Source organism: Heterocephalus glaber, unplaced genomic scaffold, assembly GCF_053883595.1.
Source record: "Heterocephalus glaber isolate CG9 unplaced genomic scaffold, H.glaber_assembly_v1.0 deba00001778, whole genome shotgun sequence".
Taxonomy (NCBI): Eukaryota; Metazoa; Chordata; class Mammalia; order Rodentia; family Bathyergidae; genus Heterocephalus; species Heterocephalus glaber.
Window position 1 is genome coordinate 978,026 of NW_028258465.1, and position 22,824 is coordinate 1,000,849.

The 22,824-nt window shown below is 42.5% G+C and overlaps 1 protein-coding gene and 1 long non-coding RNA gene across 4 annotated transcripts in view; one reads left to right on the top strand and one right to left on the bottom strand.

The window, feature by feature from the left end:
* The window catches only part of Tmeff2 (transmembrane protein with EGF like and two follistatin like domains 2), a 237,421-nt gene that overhangs the window by 47,146 nt on the left and 167,451 nt on the right, over positions 1 to 22,824 (bottom strand). The gene's annotated exons all lie outside the window — the stretch shown is intronic.
* On the top strand, positions 1,627 to 22,074 carry LOC147820993 (uncharacterized). 3 transcript variants are annotated; one of them, XR_015447856.1, is made up of 2 exons: positions 1,627 to 2,107; positions 8,811 to 22,074. It is a non-coding gene; the product is annotated as an uncharacterized LOC147820993 (long non-coding RNA). The 3 variants fall into 3 exon arrangements; XR_015447855.1 differs by having other exon boundaries at positions 9,173 to 22,074; XR_015447857.1 differs by having other exon boundaries at positions 9,213 to 22,074.

Here is a 22,824-nt window from a genome sequence, read left to right on the forward strand (position 1 = left end):
CTCCCACAGGACTTTTAAATGTCCAGATTCATAAAGCAGATTCCTGGGCTGCAGCGAACCTGGGGCGGAGCTCGGGCTGTCATGCTTCAGCAGGCATCTGGCTGCAGATGGCTTCCTGGGAATCACTGCTTGCTCGGTTCGGTTCTCAAGTACAGCGGGTTTGTTCTCACACTCAGGGCGTGGTCCTGAGACCACTGTGCCAGACTTACCCAGACTGCTGTTAAAATACTGGCGGGAAACGTGCTAATGCAAATTTGCAAAATAACTGTTTGAAAACACTTGGATATTTTTCTATTCACCTGTTCAGGAACACAGAGCTAGGACAGACGGGAGCCAACCCTAAATGCTCCACTCACAGAGAAGTCGTGTTCCTGTCATGGCTGAGACCACATCTTCGCTGCCGGGCTGATTCTGAGCCTTCGAATACCTGAGGCTGGGAGCTGCTCCACCTTCAGAGCCTTTGGCCCCTCCTAGGGCAGACTTGGAGAGGTGGCTGGGAGGTCAAGCGCTGCCTTAACCATTCCTACTAAACATGGGAGGGGTGGGAGACTGACTTTGCATTTTTCTTTTGAAAAAGGTGATTATTTTGGCTTTCAAACAAATTTGGATTTTGATTGTCAGTATTTTGAAGAGCTTTAAAAAATTATCTTTTATCAGTAGAAGAACAGAGAGAAAGGTATGCTGTCTCATCTATCTGAATGGTAAATAGGAATAACATTAAAGTTTTGCAAATATCCATGAACTCAAAGAAATTTGGAATGCATAATATATATCTGAACCAAAAGGCAGTCCTAAAATCTATTTACTATCATAACAAAACAATCAAATGTTAGGATGAAGGTGACAGGAGAATATTTGGGTGAATTGAATTGGCTAGAATCAATGTTTCAGCAAAAAATTCATTTAATTAAACTCTACCAGCAAATTAAACAATAGTTCAGGATATTTCACAAAAGCCTCCTTTTCCATTTGTCTACTGTTTCTTCTTCTTCTAGTGTGACTGATTTGATTTTAGTCTTACAGATTTGATGCCTATACTTTCTTTCTTTTCTTTTCCTAGCATTGTTTGTTCAGGACTTCCTTCTAAGATGTGTTTCCACTCTGGAAAATCCTGGCTTTTGCTGTCTCAAATAAAATCTTCCAGGGAATAGCCAAGAAAATGGTATAGATACATGGCATTTTTATTCTCATCTCAAAAGGATACAGATTCCCTGAGATAAAAGTAAGCTGTAGCTTTCCTGAAACATATCCTTGTCACTTAAGAACTGCTTGTTGAATGAATTACTGGGATACAGACTTCAGGACAGCATATATTATTGGTCTTTTCTTCCACTACTTACCTTCATTATACCTCCCTCTTTCCTTTCTGCTCACTGGACATGACATATTAAATAAACAGAAAAGTAAATTTTAAAAAAGGACTCATGAATCTCAGCGATCATTGAAAACTGGAAATCTGTGGGGAATATTTTTCTTTTCGAAATAGAAAACACTTCAAAGATTTGCTTAAATGGCTGGAAAACTATGTTGTTTGGAGAAGGGAAATGCCGTGACTGGAATTTTCAAGGATCCATCATTTCTGTTTCCATTAGACCAACAAACTCTGATTACATAATCATCATTTATTATAGTTTGTATAACCTGAGTCTGTTAAAGTTTTTAAATTAGAAAAACAGGCAGAAATCCAAGATCATGGTCTGAAGTTCTAAGTTGGTCTTGACCTCTGTTGGTGAATTATTACCTTAGTGTTCTCCACCCCGCCCAATACTTTGGACTCACTAAAGTTTCAGTAACTACATGTTGAGTAGATAACTAAATAAAATGGATGGATACAGAAACCATTTTGTATTCTCAAAGAAAGGCAGCCACTGTTGCTGTCTCCGTATTATAGATAAGGAAATTGAGTCTTGGTGAAGTCACAGAGTCTCTGAGGGCAAGAACCTGACTTCAAATCCAGGCGGCCTGACGCCAGGGATCACATTATTCTGCATATTGCAAGTTCAAGGAGAAACAAGATAGATTTCAATTTCTACCAACTGCTTCAAGGAATACTTTGGAGGAACAGGATTTGAAAAGCAATGCTATGTCTACTCTTGGAACATTAATTGTGAGTTTATGAATTCACATCAACTCAATTTGTCTTCCCAAACAAGGGATTCAAGCTTTCTTGTATCACTGAGATATATGGGTAAATGTTAGTTTTAAGACATTGTGAACTAAAATGTGGTGTTAGAATTAATAACTAATCTTATGGGCCTTAAGGTAATTTTGCTATTTAAAGCCTCAGTTATTCTGAACATTTTGACTTTAAACACAACACTATATAAAGTTGATCTTTTTTTGTACCAGGGATCGAATTTAGGACCTTGCAATTGTGAGGCAGGTGCTGTGCCACTGAGCTAAATAAATCCCAGGCCCTAAAGTTGGCTCCACATAAAAATACCCATTTAAACATACACTCACACAATAGACTACTGAATAGACTATACTGAAATTACAAAAGGAGGGCTTTAGCAGTACATCATTTTTGAGACTTTGCTTTAAAACTTCTAAAGGGGAAGTTTTGGAAGGGCATATCCATGGGCTAGAGGGCCCTATGTGTTTGCATTAGTGAATGAATTTCCTGTGTGTGGAGGGCAGGCTCATACCTCTCCCATGCTAACATTTACTGCCCCATTCATGTGCTTATTTACTAGTTTATGTATTTGTATTTTGGTAACTTTTTCAAAGGCAAGGTATCTTCTTAATCCTTGATTTCTGGTTCTTAGCTCAGTGTATTGTAGCTGGTCTTCAATAAATAAAAAGAACTACTGAGAGAGGTCAGAGACATTTGGAAGGATTTCAAGAAAGCAGTCATTGTGTTCTACATTAACACTTCTGAGATGTCTTAAATTAAATTAAAAGCACTAGAAGAGGCAGAAGGGAGAAATGGAGGAAGGTAATCAGTAAACAGATGTGGGAATGCTGACTCACACCCCAGCTTACTGAGCTCTAGGTGCCATTGCAACCAATATGAAATGGACTTTCTCAACTATTTTGGTTTGGATCAAAAATGTCCCCCAATGTCCTATGTATTCAGAGGTGGGGGTTTCGAAGGTGCTTGGATGATTCCGGTGCTAACCTCATTAGTGGATTAATCCATTCATGAGTATGCAGGTCAATGTGCTGTTAAAAGGTGGGACCTGGTTGGAACAGGCAGATCAGTGTGGTATAACCGGGAAGGGTATGTTCTCCTCCCTAGCCACTAGCCACAGTCTCTCTGTTTGGCTCTCTGCTTCAGTCTGCCATGAGGTGAGCAGCTGTCCTTTGCCATGCTCCTCCATCACGATGTTTCTGCCTTGGAGCCAGCCAACCATGGACTGAAACCACTGAAACCATAAGCCAAACTAAATTCTTCTACCTTTAATTTGTATATGCCAAGTATTTTGTTCCAGGAACAAGAAGTTGCCTAATAACGTATGAAACCCAAACAATCTTGAAGCACCACCCATCCCCAAACTTTTCTGCATTCAGGTTATCATAACCACTGCTTTCATCAATAACCAGTACAAATTCACTGTAAACAACATATGCTTCGCTTCTTCAAATTTCATTATAAAAACACTCCTCCTCCTAGGTTCAGTGGATGCAGCCCCTACTGCTGGCCAGCCTCGTTAGTGTGGTAGTCAAGTGATATCCCAGGACCTGGTTCTTTCTGTCTCCTATTTCTGATTTCTGCAACAGCTCCATAAACCCCTTTACTTCAGAGAAACATTTTGTTTTGGCTGAGCAACACCTACAAGAGATAACCAGTGATAGGTTTACGAAAATTTTCACCTAACTTTGTGCTTCTTGAAAAATGTGGGGACACCAAACGAGAGGGAGCTGGTGAGGAACCCAAGCTCTGTCTTCCCTCTGTGTCTCTGCGGACAGAGGAAACACAGTGCCAGCCCTTCCTGACCTCCACAACACCACTGTCCAGTGGGGCAGGGAGACACTTTTGCCAGGCAAGCTCCTATCTTTGTGATATTTGGATGTAGTTTTAGGCACTAACATAATGTGAACATAGTAGTGATCTGTCATTTTATGGCTCCTTTCAATCACTGAAAAATGAAAAGTTCCCATGGAAAGGTGGCAGAATTATCACGTGGTGCAGTGTGAAACTGCAGGTCATTGCGCTTCTGCAGCTTATGTAAATTAATCCAGGGATTTTCTTTCTACAGAAATGAAAAGCACATATTTTTAAAACAGAAACTACCCCTTCTTCACTGCCTTTGGCACATAATTGCATTATTATTCATTCTGAGAGGAGTAACTAGTTAATTGCAGCATGTCACAAGTATTTTATGTGAGCCAAGGATTTGTAAAGCTGAGGACAGGTATGCATGCCTTCAGGGTTTGGGTATATTTTCTTTTCTTTTCTTCTTTTCTTTAACCTATCTCAGTCTTTTGACATTTTGACACTATGATTACACAGACCTCTTTTCTTCTAGGCTACAAAGGAAAAGAGCCAGCCCTACTTGAAAATAATAATTTCAGGGGTCTCCATGTGGAAATGCTACCTTCTGAGAATCCTTCAGAGCTAATTAGCACTGATTGAAAACCTTAGCTCCCTGAATTGTAAGAAAGAGAGAAAGTATGAAATAATTTTAAAAGACTACTTGATGGAGTAAAGGACCTAAAATGTGGCACCTACGACTGCTCACATACCATTTATAACCGTCTCATGAGTATGTGGGGCCTGACATTACTTTAGTTCCCTGCCCTTGCCCCAAAAGGCCCTTCCCAGGATGCTGTGCAGTGAGTTAAGACGAGTCTTTCCCTGAATTTAGGAATGCCGTGTCATCCGCCAAAGTGCTAAGATGCAAACCTGCCAACTAGCAGATTACTTATTCATGTGTCTGGTCTGTGGCTGCCCTCTAATTCCTCTAGATGGTGTTTCATCTATTAAACAGGCTGTCCCTTAGTGCTCTCTCAAAGTCCTTGCTCTGTGTCCATGCCCATTTTCCATGGTGCAGCATTCCTAGTCATTTTAAAGCACCCAGTTGCACTGTGGCTAGGCTGGCTTTCTGGGCTGTTCTGGACTTTGACTGGGGTTGATTTCCGGCATTCCTATCCATCCCTGCAGCTATTAAACAGACCCTCTCTGGCCTGACCAGTAAATGAGGTCACAGAGTGATTCGTGCACACCGCTGGCTCTGTAATGGATGAGCTGCATTATATTAATAGCAGTAACAACAGTGTGTACCTTTTTTCAAGACTCTTGTGATACTGTATGCCCATTTACTCATTAACGCGCATGGCTCTGCTTTTGATGGAATTTGATTATGAGTGTTTTATCTGTAAAGAAACTGTAGGTCAGGAATAACTGAATTGTGAGAAAGAAAAATAAGGTAAGAGATGTAAAAGTGCACTAGAAAATTAAATCTTCTGCACAAAGGCTGGAGAAAACATCAAGAGTGGTAAAGCTAGTGAGTGGTCTTATTGTCACTCAAGGGACCTTTCAATGTTTTAAAATTCTTTGTATTTTTTGTATATCTTTGTGATACATAATAATCACATTCACCTTGGGGAACTGGTGCCTATACATAGTGCATCCTGGTTGTTTTTAGAAGGCGATCCTAGTGGTTTTGAACTTAGAAGGAAGAAGTCATGCTGTTCTCCAGAAATATTAGCCAGGGCTCACTGATGTTTTCCAAGGGTGCTCAGGCTTATCCTATGTGTGCGAAAAGCTTTCTTGCCACTGATACTGACCGCTTTTCAAGGAGAGAAATCATGGAAGCTGGCTTGTGATGGGAACGTCTTGGGAATACTGGGACACATTTATTGGAAAAAGCCTAGGATAATAAATATTCAGTCAAAGGAAAACTGAGCTGGAAAACCCTTCCCCTGGGTGGTGCCAGAACTTTCAACAGCAAAATCACAAGTTAAAAAAAGGGATTATTTCTGGGAAGGGGACTTATGACCATTATTAAAATAATGTCTAATACGGTGAAAGTGGCAGAACTCTGACTAGAGCCTGGAATTTGGAATTTACCAGACAGACCAGCTATGCAGCACTGGGTTACTTAACTGTGGGATGGGGGTGACAGGGATTCCCCTGCTCCCACTTCTTTGTGGCTACTGCACTAAGGAGAGGAAGTGAAAAGTGAACTGTCTGGAAAGATGAGAAGGATTTTGATGGAGAAAAGTGGGGAAGTAGACGAGCAGGGGGAACATGAGCAGCCAGATAGTGCAAGGTGAGCCCGAAGGACCACGGACAGCTCAGTCTGATTGGAATGAACGCTTCCCAGCCTAAGTGGTTGAACACAGCACTCTAGACAGATTGCAAAAGGTCTCCATTCCAATCCAAGGAGTGGCCTTCATCTTCTGGGAGATGGGAGCCCTGAAAGCTTTCTGAGCACAGGGTGATGAGAAGGTCAACATGATCAAAGAGGTGCTTCGGAAAGATTGCGCTCATAGCAGAGTGCAGGCAGAGGCACTAGTTACCAGGCTAGAGCCGCAGGTGGAGGGACAGGGGCTGAAAGCCCTGGGGTGAGGAACAAGCTACAGGGAAGAAAAGCAAGAATCAATAGGGCTTGCTGCTTAAGGCAAGGCACAGAGAAGCACTACGGAACAAATGTTGCAATGACCTTGCTTCCTGGCCTATCCTTTCCTGCTTCCGGTTTTGCCCTGTGTTGTGTTCCGAATTGGAATTTTAGAGGAGCAAGCCAGGCTCAGGGAGGGAGCCCCGTGTGTGACTGGGGAAGGCTTTCTTTTCTCGTGGGTAGAGATGTCTGTCTTTATTAGTGGAACAGGGACAAATGGGGCTCTATCACAATGGTGACATTATGCAAGCACCCTTCACGGTGTGGTGTCAGGAGACTCACTCCCTGATTTAATGTACACCCTGCCTGATGACTGAAAGAGCTGACAGGCGTTAGAGCCACTGGTTCAGCAAGCAAACGAAGCTCCTTCCAAGGCAAGGAGAGAGCCAACGCCCCTCCTCCGTATATGACAGTGAAAGCAGCACTTAACCCTGGACATCTGGATCATAGTTGCCTTTTTCTGAGAATTATTTTTCTTTCTTTTGCAGCAGCTCCATTTCCATCTTTAAATAATCAAATCAACAATTTCTCTTACCCATGTACATTTTCAAAAGTATCTCCAAGCAAAATCCCTCATTAGCATCACCCGTCTGCTTTTGCTCATGAAGCTGGAAAACATATTCAATAACTAAGGGTGACTTTGCAGTTACGGAGAAGTGTGGTTGCTCTGGCTGGATGGCTCGGAATACGCTCCAGAGGCAGACAGCAGGAACACCCCGGAAGGAAAAGGTGGAAGCAAAAACAATGCACCAAAATTATTTTAAAAAGCCAATGTCGGTAGCATGACAGACTGAACTTCCACTTGTCCCTCTGTCGTGATCACGGTGTTTGCACACCTTCCTCCTGACACAGCTTCTGGGCTCCGCCATCCCAGGCTAGTGGGCAACTTCATGTCTGAGAGCTATAAACTGGCCCTTGGGCATGCTTTCATTTGACAAAAGGCTTTCAGGATTAAATGTGTATGAACATCAGTGCAGACGAGATTCCCCCCAAAACTGCAATTTTACATCACGCCCTTAGATTTCATCCATGACAGGTTAGGAAGGGTAGATGAATTACAGTTCTGCATTTTGCTAAAATTGCTGTGATAAAAATATTGTCCATTAGATTGTTCAGTTGGTTTGCATCTATATGGCTAATTTTTGTTTATTTATTTGTAGGAATAGTTATGATAATTTTCTTTAGTGGGAAAAAAGGTATTCTCATCAGGAGATGTGGCCTATTTCCTTTTGCTAGAAAATAGCAGCTTTAAGACTGGTGTAGCTTTCCTTCATTTCTTGGCCCTCAGGCTGTCCACAGACAAGATGTGTGTGTGTGTGTGTGTGTGTATGTAAAAAATGAACAATATTTCGTACACAGAAACAAGAAAATATCTACCCAACAAACAAGATCAACAATAGATCTTATTGTTCTGATGAAATAAAGCTAGAAAAAAGGTAGCATCTATATACTTGCAATAAGTCTTCTTGGAATGAATTCTTGGGGATTTTGTATTCACAAAAGTTTACGCTGTTATAATTGAGCATAAACTTGAAAACTTGAAGCACTGGCTAAATGAATTCATCACTAGTACATGCATCAAATGATCTCCTCTTATGACTACATCATTTTTTATCATTCCCTTATTAGTTTGGGGATCAATTTAATGTTGCTTTAAAAATAGTATTTGATAGATTATGATGTGATCATAAAATTCACTGAGTAATAAAAATATAATTAAAATATTCATGGAGGTGCTCTACCCCAGATCTGGAAAGAAAAAGTGGGAAAAAATTAAGACAATAGGATGCCTTACCTTTATTTGCTCTTATATGTCTTAAGAAAAGATCAACAGCAAGCACACTAAATATCTGTATTTGTGAAAACTAGGTGGTGAATATATAAATGTTGGCTTACCTTTCATAGTGTAAAAATATTTCACAATTCAAAATAAAAATATTAAATGTGACATTTTTCCAATAAATAATTAAATTATCAATGTTGGAAATTATATTTTTGCATTGATTTTGATTTGCACAGTTTCTAAATTATTTAAACAGAATTTGCAAAGGAAATATGTTAATGGAGAAGTTCCAATGGAATGAGATGATGTTCCTTTGTAAATCAGTATTGAAATGATTCCAAATAGTATTTCTTATGACATGAAGGGAATTCTCTCTCTCTCTCCCTCCCTCCCTCCTTCTCCATCTTGAGTGCTTGCCCGCTGAAGCACTTTACACTCAAAAACACACGGTGGCATTCTAGCTTACAGGCTCAAACCAGCCGTTCATCACTGACTTCCTGCATTACTGCTGGTGAGTTTTGATGGCACGAAGACAAGGATGTAAGGCAGAGCTGTCCAGCCAGCAACAGTTGTGAGCTATTCCAAATTTCTTGGGATGCAGGACTTCAGACAAACACGTCTGCACATTTTGCTTTGAAACCAAACTTCTTCTGAGTTTCCCCCGAATGCTAAGCTTGCACAGGTAAGTGCCTCGCTTGTGTAGACCCCAGCACACCCTCCTGTCTAAGGCTCCCGGAGGTCTGCAGTGATGACTGACTCTCTGCTTTCTTCTCTTGGGCACACACGTTCTCATTTATCACAGATCTTCTTTAATTCATTTCAGCCCCGCAAATGCAGCTGAAGTGCTGTCTGCTTTGTGCCAGGTACTGCACTGGGCTGGATGTCAGGAAGATGGGGATGACCCTTAGGATCTCAGGTGGCAACAGATCACAGCAGAAGGGGAAAAACCAACATGCAAAGGACAGCGCCGTCAGCGCTGGGCCTCGCTGGTATGAGCAGTGCGTGAGAGATTGCTCAGGAGCCCAGTGAGCTGGGGGGCTGTGAAAGCTTCACGGGGGACGTGATGCTTGACCCAGAACTTCATGGAGGAGCAGAAGTTCAGCAGGTGCTTTCTCCCGGGTTTTGTAATAAGGGGACATCCGAATCCTTTTCTGCACTGAAGATTTCACTCAGCAAGGTCACTTCTTGTTCTCCTCCCTCTGTGGATCTCTCCTGTGGGTTCACTGACACAGTGCCTGATGAGTCAGAGTGCTTCCCTCCTTCTGTGAAACTCCTGCCTCCTGTATGGATTGAGTTGCAATTGACACTTTGTGTCCCGTGGCAGCCCAGACCCATGGGGCCGGGTCATTAAGGAACCCAGCACTGAAGGATCAGCTGGTTGCACAAAGTGATGAGCAAGGTAATCGGCACTTACACTTGTACACCTGGTTTCCTCATCCCATAATACTCATTATTTCTGTGTGCCCAGCCACTCGGAGCTTCTCAGTATCCTCACAGTTTTCACTGTTGCTTCTCCGCTAAAGCCTCCAGAGAGAAGTTTGGTATTTTCCTCTGCCTCCCCCAAAGCCCAGCCCCGTGCTGGGTGCAAAATAGTCTTTCTGAAAGGGACAAGAAGCTGTGAGGATCCCTGTTTCATCTTCAACATTTCTTTAATGTCCACCTAGTCAGCAAATTGCTCGAGATTCCTGACTGTCCAGGGCTCCCAGGAGATGCTTTGCCATCTCCAAGAGTATTTCCTTCCTGGGGCTGATGCCCCTTCCCGGTCACCAGCTTCCACGTCAGGGCAGCCTCATTCACTGCCCACTGCCTCCCCATGAAGCACAGGGCTCTGCCCTCCACAGTGTAGTGTGAGACACACAGACTGCCCATCTCGCTATTATTAGGGTTTGGTGCCTAAAATATACTTATTGAATGAATGACAGGCTCCAATTAAAATCCCAGTTCTTTAAGATGCTGGAATCATTCATAAAACACATCAAATTAAGCCCAGTTCATAGCACACACCTTGGAAAGTAGTTCTGAGGCTACCAGAGGAGAAAGCTGGAAACAGCTTCATCTGATGTTTGGTGTATCGTCAATTCTGTTGCTTTCCTTGCTTTTGGAGAGTTCATTCTTCATCCTTTATTAAATTGGTCTGGCCATCAAATTATATTGCCTTTGTACTTATTTCTGGTTGATCAACTGCAAATAAACTTTGACCCAGTTTGGATGAAAGAACTATTTGCCATGCATATTTATCTAAAGTCTATGAATTGATATTTTTCTGCCATGTTTAGGAGTAGAAGTAGACTATTTACTTCTGGTTAAAAAAGAAGGAAACTATTAATAGCATCTCCAATGTATTATATTTTAGATATGAAACATCTGACACCGTTCTCCAGAATTTAGTATTTTTTATTCAACGTCACTTCTAAAACACAGAAACAATTAGCTTATTTATCCAATTTCCTAGGTATATTGCACATTCTTACAAAATCTCAGAATATCATTATAGTGCTGAGTAATGCCAAGAATAAGTTTGACTCCTACTTTCCCTTCTAACCATTATTATCTGTCTTCTTCCTCTTTACTTCTTTTATATTCTTCAGCACTTTTTCTGTTTCCTAAATATTCAGTACACATAACCTAAATACTTCGGAAAAAATTTCTAGATATTCACGGAGCTTTTCCTTCAACAGAGAAACTTACTATTTCGAACTTGAAAATTTCAAAATTGTTGATGGTAACGCAAAAAATAACTTTTTATATATTGCCTATAAATACAATACAAGTGTGTTATATGTACACACACAGCCTAAATAAAATGACTGAGCTGAATCTACTACTTCCGAACACTGTAGAAACAAACTCAAATTATAGCTTTTAGACAAGACTATAGGGTAACATGCATAAAGTAACAGTGAGTTTCTTTTCCTCATTTATTTCTTCATGCTAGAGTTATTTGCTAACAGTGCCATTCTTCTTACTGTAATTAAAATGTCTGTGCGTCTATTCTGGAGCAGGGCTGTGCAAAGTGTTCCTGCTCATGGCGTTGTCCCAGAAGGCCTTTTAAGTTGCATAATCAAATGTGCAGTTTCCTTTTGGGTTTATAAAGTGGCCACTACAGAGACAAAAATTTTTTTTTAAAAGGTGTTTTGAATTAGAGTAAAACTCATTTTAATAAAACCAATAAGCTATTGAATATAAAAAATTTAGAGTTAGCATCTGTTAGTACCTAAACTTTAACAACAGTTTCATTATTCTGACATTTTTGGTGACTCCATACATCATACGCAGTGTAGAACAGGTTCAACTTACCCTTACTGGTGTGAGTCCTCCATCTCATAAACTGCCGGTCTTCTATTTTATGCAAGCTCGCTCTGAATTCAAAATACTCATTCTTATTTTTGCTTATTGTTCTTTATCTCTCTATTTAATTAAGTTGGCCTGTAGTTGATTATGATTTACATTCATTGGGTGGGAACCTGTTTGCATGCCTGAGCAGTCTGTGCTCTATGCTGTCTGACTGAAGTGTGGACTACCAAGACGGGACATCTCAGGCTCAGACCGGGGCTGCTTACATCCCTACCTGACACAAATCAAGGCATCAACTGGACCTCAGCCAACAACACACCCAGCATGTTTCCTTACTCATCCAAACATCATGCCAACATGCATTACAGTTGATCTTATGTTTTCCTCGATTAAAATGCTGGCCCTAAATATATGAATTGGTTGTTTTTCTAAATGGGATTTTGTATAATAAAAAGTGCTACCTTTTGTGTTGGGGAAAAGTGCTTTTTAAATGTAAAGTTCTAATAAAAAACACAATTTAAAAGACATAAAATACTGTCTAGTTAGAAACTTGACTCTAGCTTTGCATTTGTACTCATATGGATCATAGAAGTTTGAATCATAATTGGTCAAAATATTATACTAAGAAAAATTATTGATATATAAATGGAAGACGAAGGTATAGAAAAATTGTGAGCAGTGTATAGAATTTTTAAAAAAATCTCCGATCACTGAAAGCTTTAGAGACTATTTTGAATTAGGGCAGTAAGATGCTCAGGCTCTAAGAACAGCTGAAGATGGGTTTGCAGGTATGAATTACCAGGAAATGGAAGAGTCTCTGAACCGCTTTCCCTGTCTCTCCTCTGCCTCCCTGGGGTCACTCCACACTGCAGCCAGGGTGACACTTTTAAAATGTAAATGGGATCAAATCATTCCCTTCCTCAAAGCCCAGCAAAGACTTCTACTGACCTAAATATAAAGACTGGTTCTTGCCATGGTCTATGAGGTCTATGATCTGCCCATTGGTTGCCTCTCCAATTTCACTTCTTATCAACCTTTATACACTCTCAATGACCATACCACACCGGGCATTTGACTGGTCCTCTGATGTGCCATGCATGTTTCTGTCCCCAGGGTTTTCCACTGCCTGCTCTGTCTTCCTGGAATAGTCTTACCTCTGCCGTTCACAGGGCTTACCTACTACCCTTTCAGGCAACCCTTCTCCAACTACCCTGTCTTGGTCAGCACCACTTCTGTCTCTGTTGTATCTTGATAGTCTATCACATACTTCATGTTATCAAATGTCTGTTTTCTCCACTAGACTGCATTCTACATGTAGAAAGTGACTTTGCTAACTTGTTTATTGTGTATTCTTCATGCTAGAATAATGCCTAGCACCCAGTACAAACTTAACAAATACCTGAAAAAAATTAATGCATTTCTGACTTTAAAATATGCTTAGATTTTAGAGATTTAGATATGAAGTCTTGACTTGAAAAATATGATCACATCAATGCATGCTTTTTTGCTTCAATTATCAAGAAAAGTATTTCTTCACGTTTGCTAGCAATACATATTCACTAATGTTTGTTAAAACCCTCACTGATAGTGCATGTGCAATAAATATTTGTGGAACAAACAGAACGTCTACCATTTTAGTCTCCCCCCGCCCCAAGTAATCCAGATTTCCCTATTAGGTCAGTTTAGACATGATGACAAATTTCTTGTCCCAAGGACTGATCTCCAGTAATCAATGTGAATGGCTCTGGTGTTGCAGACTGGAGCACCCTACCTACCTGCAGTGCATAGTAGCTTAACTATCTTTGCATGCTCTAGGCATTAAAATCTGTACTCTGCAATTTCCATCTTTTATTGTGATTCTCAAAATGATTTAGACTCCTTTTTTTTCCTGAGTCTTCTTAATCTGCACAAAAACTCAATCAGCCTTGTGGTTTTCAATGATTATTTTAATTTATACTAACATTTGTTATTGGTATCCTGAAAATCTCCTACCCCTCAAAAGATGAGTCAGTGTTTACTGCTGAGGAAGAAAATGATTGAAGTTTACTGTTTGCTGTAAGCCTTTGCCAATCAGCAGTTTTTTGTAAATCCTTAGGCAATTCAGTATGTGTCTAATTTAAGTAATTTGATCATTTGATTATTCTGATCTGACAATTACACTTATATCAACAGATCTATTTAGTTTCAAAGACTCAGAACCAGCTACTGAAAATCTAATAAACTTGGGTCTGTTCTGGTTGACAGGACTTTCTGTAGGTTCTAAAATTTAGGTAGAACGAGGAAAAAAGCAGATGTATATCAATTTATTGCTTATATTTTATGCACCTATTATTAAATCATGTCTTGGAACAGAAGGCACATTAAATATTGAATAAATACTATGAGGTGAAAGATTCAGTCTCATCCCAGGGATTGCTTTATTTTGTCTGCAGTTCCTGGAGTCGACCAAGGTCTGCAGCAAACATAGCTAATAATGCTGACAAATGTGAAACTGACAATATCTCCCATTACTTTGGAAGAGATCTTAGGCATCAATGCCTTTCTGCCTTCCTGATACGTATGTTGGACCCAGGCAGGCAACTTGCTGTTAGAACTATGGCTATTTAATACGAGGCACTGAACTCTATGCTGCTTTGTAAAGTTTTATCTACAAAAATGACTTATAAAATCGAATCTAAATATGATAGCTGTGACTTGTCACTGGAATATTTCTATTGACAGAGGACATTAAAATGGATCAATGGCAACCTAAAGGATGTCTCTGAGGCTCTTTCTACCAGACTGATAAGGACTGGAATGCGTTCAGGATTTTAGAGGCTCATTCTGAACATGGCACTTTTGGCTATACATTCTGCAGTATGTCTATCTCTTTAAAAGGATTTGTGACTAAAGTCTGAAAATGTGGCTAAATTTCACAAATTGTAGTCTGTATTTTAAAGCCTGAAGAATAATCGCACTTTTGATAATACTTTTAAATACCTGAAAGCGTAAGTTGTTAAATATAATACATTTTGAAGCAGTCATATTTAAACAACCCTCACTAAATAAAACGGCAGCCATCATTTTAAAAAGAACAATATATCTGCAGGAAAACAATGACAACCACTTAACATACAGCTCAAAACATGAGAACAATAAGTGTGACACTCGAAAAAGGCTTGTTTCTGTGAGAAAGTGCACACCGTTTTGCTTGGGATCACATTCAGGAAAGTAGAAGCAGCACTGTCAGGTTGCTTGAGTGACTGGGGTCTGTCCCTGTTCCTTGAAGCGTAACGCCCGAGTCACACAGTGTTGGTGTTTGTCTCTCTGTATCATGATACAGTGTCACAGTTCAAGGGATCTCTGTCAGCCTAAGCTGACCAAAGTGCAGGTTTGCAATCATAGATAATGGAGGAAGTTTCACAGGGCAGAACATTTAACATGGATAGACAGAGTGTCTGCACAGAGACGGACTGATATTTGTATACTGTGAATCACAAAGGAGGGACTCATTTGTGAACCCACTGATCCTAAGGGCTGCCTTAAGCTCATTGTATCAATTTTGGGAGTAGTAGCCACACTGTAAGACTCAAGTTGTATGTGGACCAAAGTTGTTAGAATCCCATGAATTGAGGTGAGATTAGCTTAACTCTCTTAAAAAAAATCACTGTAAATACACAAAGATATATGGGGCTACAGGAAGCTGTAGGGATGAGTCTGACGTCTGTTGAACATAGTCTAATTAACTGGTAAATATATGTCCACCTTTGTTTATTAACAATTCATAATTAGATTGGATTGGTCAAGGGTCATTTATTTTAAAATCTTCTTGGACATTATGGTTGACCATGGAAACTCAAACCTGTTCAGTAACTATCTGCGAAAGGCACTGAGTCAAATGACTAATATCATTTTAATCCCATGCCTCATCAACTGAAACATGAACTGTGAAAGAGTATTCCCCATTGTGGGGGGCCTTGACCCCCGCTAGAACTCTTGAGTGCCTTTTACGGACATATCCGGGCCTGCTGCAAATCTACCCGGCAACAAGGAAGTAGCCCCAGTACCCTCCTCTCGCTCCTCCCCTCTAGCCCTACGGTATATATGTTGTAGCAGCTTCCGCAATAAACGAGACTTGATCAGAAACCTGTCTTGTCTCCATCTCTCGTGTCCCCTGTCCCTTCTCATCCTCGCTCCCCCTCTAGGGTCTTCGTTGACTTACCCGCGGGCCGGGACAAGTGGCGCCCAACGTGGGGCCAGAGAACGGGGGATCCAGTGAAGGACGCTGCTCAGGGGCCCTAAGATTAAGATTGAGGAACAAAGAGCACACTCGACACAGGAGAGGCTTGCAATTGACGTAAACCTGCCGTCTTTTTCGCACCTCGGTAAGTTGAGCAGCGATTATGGGACAGGGCATTAGTCAGCACGAATTGTTCGTGCAAGGTCTCAAGGAGACATTACAGGCACGAGGGGTAAAGGTTACAGTCAAACAATTGCTGAAATTTTTTTATTATATTAGAGATCTCTGCCCTTGGTTTCCCGCCAAGGGTACCATTGACGAGAGGTGATGGAAAAGAGTAGGGGAGGCCCTTAAAGATTATTATGCTACTTGCGGACCAGGAAAGGTCCCGATCACTGCATTTTCTTATTGGAATCTTATTAATGACATTATCTCTCAGAAAACCAAAGATCCGGTGGTGGCTCAAGCCATCCAGGTCGGGGAGATAGCTCTCCGATCGGAGGAAGGGTTGATCACTCTCCCTCGGAGTGAGGAGTTTGTAAATACCCTGCGGGATGCCAAGATGGCGCCGAGGCCCGAGCCCCTGCGGGACGCCAAGATGGCGCCGAGGCCCGAGCCCCTGCGGGACGGGACTCCTTCAAAGGATGAAGGAGAAGACTTGATGTCTTTTGATAGCGACGATGACTTAGACAAGGAAAAACAAAATGTTATTGATGAGGGCTTACAGGCGGGCTCTGCCTCTTCCAAGCCTTTTAAAAAAAAAGCTTCGGCGCTCCTCAGCTTCCGCCCCCGCTCTTTCAGCCCCTGCCTCTAACCCCGCCCCGCCTGTTAAGGAGGAACCAGCCTTGTAGCCTTCCCTCCGACACTTCAGAAACCCCCCCCTTCCCACAGAACGGTCCGGGGGAGGCTGACTGGACCAATCTTGAGGAGGAGGCAACCAGATATCGCAATCCTGATTGGCCACCCGTAGTTCAATGTCCGCCTCCTTATCTTCCAGAACCCAACACTCCCATTGCGCCCGCTTTGACATGCCCTGTTGTTGATCCCCAAAAGGAACTCTGGGACAAAATAGAATTTCTAAAAAAACAGATAAGGTTAGAAAAGGAACATCAAGACCTTATTACCCAGCTTGAAGGCTTAAGAACAGGCAAAGCCCATAAAAATGTCCGTAGAAAAGACACCCTTAAGCCACGACCCCCCATTAGAGGGGCGACCCCCAGGGTGCCATCTGGATCAAGGGTACCCCTAAAACTTGAAACTGTGGAAGTCTTTCCTGTAACTGAGACTGCTGACGCACAGGGACAGGCGTGGAGACACCATAGTGGTTTTGATTTCAAGGTTATTAAAGAACTTAAAACGGCCGCAGCTCAATACGGGGCCACTGCACCTTACACCATGGCTATTCTAGAATCGGTGGCAGAAAATTGGCTCACCCCAATTGATTGGCAGACTCTGGCCCGCGCCACCCTTACAGGAGGTGATTATTTATTATGGAAATCTGAATATATTGAAAATTGCCGAGATACTGCTAGACACAATGCTCAGGCGGGTAATGGTTGGATACTTGATATGCTTCTAGGGGATGGGGCCTATGCTACCAACGATCAACAGATGCAATTTGATGCGGGGTTATATGCCCAGATTCAGACCGCAGCCACTAGAGCCTAGAGAAAGCTCCCTTCTAAAGGGGATGTGAGTACTTCTCTCACCAATATCCGACAGGGGCCTGATGAGCCCTTCGCGGATTTTGTTCACCGCCTGCTCACAACAGCGGGTCAGATTTTTGGGAACACAAAAACCGGGACAGATTTTGTTAAACAGCTTGCTTTTAAAAATGCTAATGCTGCTTGCCAGGCCGCCATCCGCCCTTATAAAAAGAAAACTGATCTCTCAGGTTACATTCGCCTTTGCTCAGAAATTGGGACTGCCTACCAACAGGGACTTGCCAGGGCTGCCGCCATGCAGGGTTACACGGTCAAACAGTTTTTGTCGCTTTGTCACACCGCCCGGGTAACAAATGTTTCCGGTGCGAGACAACGGGTCATTTTGCCAAAGAATGTCAGGCCCCTAGGACGTCGGCCCCTAGGGCCACACCTCCGGGGCCTTGCCCTCGATGCAATAAAGGGAGACATTGGACAAATAAATACAAGTCCATGACTGACGCTCAAGGCTGGCCCCTCCCGCTTGTCCATAACCCGGACCAGGGAAACGGGAAAGGGGGCCAGCCCCGGGCCCCCACACCCAAACAAATTTACGGGGCGCTCAATTTTGCTCCAGCAAACAACAATCCATTCCAGACCTCTTCAGAGCAACAACGAGAAGTGCCGGACTGGACCTCAGTTCCACTGCCCACACAGTATTGACTCCAGAAATGGGGATACAGGCCCTTCCGACAGGGGTCTTTGGGCCCCTGCCTAAGGAAACCTTTGGGCTTGTAATAGACAAAAACAACAGCACTATAGATGGGCTGCTGATCTACCCGGGGGTGATTGATAGTGATTATTCCGGAGAGATTAGAGTTATGGTTTCTTCCCCCAAAGTCATTAACACCATTCAATCAGGCTGAAGATTTGCTCAATTGTTACTCCTTCCCCTTCTCTCTACCTCTAATAAGGCTCTTAACAACGCCCGAGGCAGCCAGGGATTCGGCTCATCCGATGTCTACTGGTCGGAGATGCTTTCAGCCCAGAAGCCTCTCATGACCTTGTGGTTGGATGGGAGACAATTTTCTGGATTGGTAGACACTGGTGCTGATGTAACTCTCATCAAGGGAAAAAATTGGCCTCAGGCATGGCCATTAAAAGACACCCTCACCCATCTCAGGGGTATAGGTCAGAGTCAAAATCCTAAACAAAGTGCCAAAGATCTGACCTGGAGAGACCAAGATGGTAATCAGGACACCATTCAACCTTATATCATCTCAGGGTTACCCATTAATCTATGGGGGAGAGACCTATTATCACAAATGGAGATGATTATTTCTAGCCCTAATAAAATTGTCACTACACAGATGTTTAAAAATGGGTACATTCCAGGCAAAGGGCTAGGTAAACACTCTACAGGTATTGTACAGCCCATTGAGCCAGTCCTTTGTAGCTTCAGCTATTCAGGCCGTACGTAAATCTTGGGCCCAAATGTATGTTATACACTATATGGATGTCACACATTACCCTAAATTTGGAAATTTTAAATATATACATGTCAACATTAATACATATAGTGGATTTGTATTTGCCACCCTACAATCCGGGGAGGCTACTAAACATGTAATTGCCCACCTTCTAGTTGCCTTCTCAGTACTTAGATGTCCACAACAAATTAAGACAGACAATGGTCCAGGCTATGCCAGTTCTGGCTTCTCAAAGTTTTGCAAACAATTAGACATAACACACATAACGGGAATCCCATATAATCCACAGGGACAAGGCATTATAAAAAGAGCCAACCTCACACTCAAACTTACATTAGATAAAATAAAAGGAGGGGAATGGTACCCTATCAAGGGGTCACCTAGAAACCTGATATCACATGCACTATTTATTCTTAACTTCTTAAATTTGGATGCCAAAGGTTTATCTGCAGCCAATCGTTTCTGGCAACCAGAGACGCAACGACAATTTGCCTCGGTGATGTGGAAAGACCCCCTGGACCACTCATGGCACGGGCCCGATCCTGTACTTATCTGGGGCCGAGGATCAGTGTGTATTTACTCCAAGGAAATGAAGTCAGCCAGGTGGCTCCCAGAATGCCTAGTAAAACAAGTCGACAGGCGTGCTGATGATGCCGATGACCTGACATTGTCCAATCTTAACCAGTTAACAACGGCGCCTACAATTATAATCTAATAATCATCAAGAGTATAGTATAATTCAATTTGGTTAGTTATATTTGGGTGCACCCTAATTTTATACACTGTCTTATATGTTTGTCTATTGTCTGTTGTTTGTGTTCGTACAGTTGAGCTCAATATGTTCCTTCCCTTTCATAGGATATTCGCCTATTGTTAAATTGATTTACAGATAAATATGACTGAATTAAAGACATGCCTTCCTTTCCAGGTTGTTAATGGATCAAAGTACCATTGGAATTTATGTTGTGAAAGTAATGTGCATTACAAGCAATAATCAATTTGCAATTGACAGTTACAAAATAGGAAGATATAGACTCTTGTTTGTCAAAATGACTTAAGATGGGGACTCCCTTTGATGAATATAGAAGTGGCCACCCAGAAAATGATTATTCTGGTCTTAATTCATTAAAGGGACCCCCTAGTAAATTTTATATTATATAATCTTATGGGAGACATATCACAATGAATATTATCTAAATATGTTATAAATTGATTGTATTGGTTGTCCTTGATATTTAAGCACTGAATATGTTGTTACAAAATGTTTATATTGGTTAAGTTCTGAATATGTTATTGTAGTATGTCCACATTGGTTATCTTCAAAAGCTTAATCAGGTTAGCCTAACTCTCTTATCTACAGCCCAGCCTTGTTTACATCGCAGGATGAAATTTTGCTTACAGGTTAAAGAGATGACATCCCTGAATCTGTTGCATGGTCTGTTGCTGTTCCTGGCCACCACAGGCCCCAATCCATATATCTGATGGTGGTGGGCCTTCAGATCAGCTCAGGGAAGAGCGAGTACAAAAACTACTTGAGACTATCATCCAAGAGATGTATCCCTCCCTAAATTATCATCCACTGGTCCTTCCCAAACCTCGAGGCCCAGACCCTGACGCCCAAACTCTGAGTGTCCTAGAGGCCACTTATCATTTGATCAATACATCCAACCCCGCCTTTGCTGCGGATTGTTGGCTATGCTTGACTCTTGACACACCCCTGCCCCTCGCCTTGCCAGTTGTCGACCAAACTGACTATGCCAACAGTTCTAGTTACAATTGCAGTTTTTCTCTGCCCTTCAGGGTCCAGCCAGTACAGTTCAATGCCTCAGTTTGTTATCTAAATTCGGGCCACAACAATAGCTTCGATATATGTGTTGGAGTCCAAAATTTCTTTCTCTGCTCGGTAGTGCTTAATGGCCCTGCCGCCATTTGCCCTGCCCCGGGTCACGTGCTCGTCTGTGGAGGGAGCTTGGCATTCATCTCCCTCCCCACTAATTGGACTGGGCTGTGCGTGGTGGCGACTGTCCTCCCGGGCATCTCCCTTATTCCTGGAGATGAGCCAGTGCCCTTGCCCAGCTTTGACTATATCGCTGGGCGACATAAAAGGGCCATCTCACTGGTCCCCTTGCTCGTGGGGCTAGGGGTGTCCGGCGCCCTTGCCACTGGCTCTGCTGGCGTTGGGGTGGCGTTACACTCCTATGCCAAATTATCCAACCAATTGATTAATGATGTTCAAGCTCTCTCCAACACTCTTACAGATATACAAGATCAGATCGATTCCCTGGCTGAGGTGGTCCTTCAAAATAGAAGGGGTCTGGACCTCCTCACAACAGAACAAGGAGGGATTTGCATAGCCTTAAATAAACATTGCTGTTTCTATGCCAACAAATCTGGGATCGTCAGGGAAAAATTCGCGAACTTCAAGAAGATTTAAACAGAAGACGACAAGAACTCATTCAAAATCCCCTTTGGACTGGCCTCAGTGGTTTTCTCCCCTATCTCCTCCCTTTGTTGGGGCCTCTATTGGGTCTACTCTTGCTCATTTCTTTAGGGCCCATACTTTATAACAAAATCGTGGCCTTCCTAAAAGCCCAAATCAAGGCAATAAAAACAGCGCCCATACAGGTCCATTACAATCGGTTAGCCATGGCTGATCAGGATGAGTACCTGGTGAGAGGGCTGGCAAGCCAATGACGGGCAACTGAGCAAGCGTGCCATGCTGTAAAAAGGCCCTTGTGTGCCGCCTAAGACAGGTGCCAGAGCATTGATTCTCTGGTTAACCGATGACGGGTAAGGTGCACGGTGCAGACACGTATGTTGCTCTGACCCAAGACAGGCTCAGCCCCCGCAGGCTTGGCTCTCCTGACGCCTTTCTTATAATTATAATTTTAAAGGGAGGACCTGTGGGGAGCCTTGACCCCCGCTAGAACTCTTGAGTGCCTTTTACGGACATATCCGGGCCTGCTGCAAATCTACCCGGCAACAAGGAAGTAGCCCCAGTACCCTCCTCTCGCTCCTCCCCTCTAGCCCTACGGTATATATGTTGTAGCAGCTTCCGCAATAAACGAGACTTGATCAGAAACCTGTCTTGTCTCCATCTCTCGTGTCCCCTGTCCCTTCTCATCCTCGCTCCCCCTCTAGGGTCTTCGTTGACTTACCCGCGGGCCGGGACACCCCATCCTTGGCCTGAGGAGACCCTGCTCTCAGATGAGGAAACACATGTGAGGCCCTGTACGAGCTTGTAGCCTTCCACACTTTCATCCACGTTCTTTCCATAACTGACTACTAGAAGCCCAGGATATGGAACATTTTACTCTTTCAGCCAATGAATGAGAGTCAGAGTCTACAAGGTGCTTCCCTCTATTAGAATGAGCAAAGAGAATCTAAATTGTGTTTCCTTAAGGTTTACCAAATATTAGGCCTTCCAACTGAGAAGTATGGTAAAAAGTCATAGAAGAAAACCACACAGGCACAGCTCCAATGTTGTGGTTCATCAGTTATACTCAGCAGACCTGTGCTAAATATCTAACACATAGATTTTATTTTGGTTATAAAGATAAACAAGATACTACCTACAGTTCAGAGGAAGAGATGTAATATTAATTACAGAAGGGCCGGGGATTTAGCTCAGTGGTTTCGCTGCCTGCTGTGCAAGCTCAAGGACCTGAGTTCGATCCCTGGTACCCCCCTCAAAAAAATTACAGAGGGCTGCTTGAGGGGGAGATGCAAGGCTGAGGTTGGGGTGTACTGGAACAGTGGAGAGGCTAGGCTTCCTAGAGGAGGAACACACGTTGAGTAGGTCTTGTTTGGGCACTAGAGGAGGAGACATTTC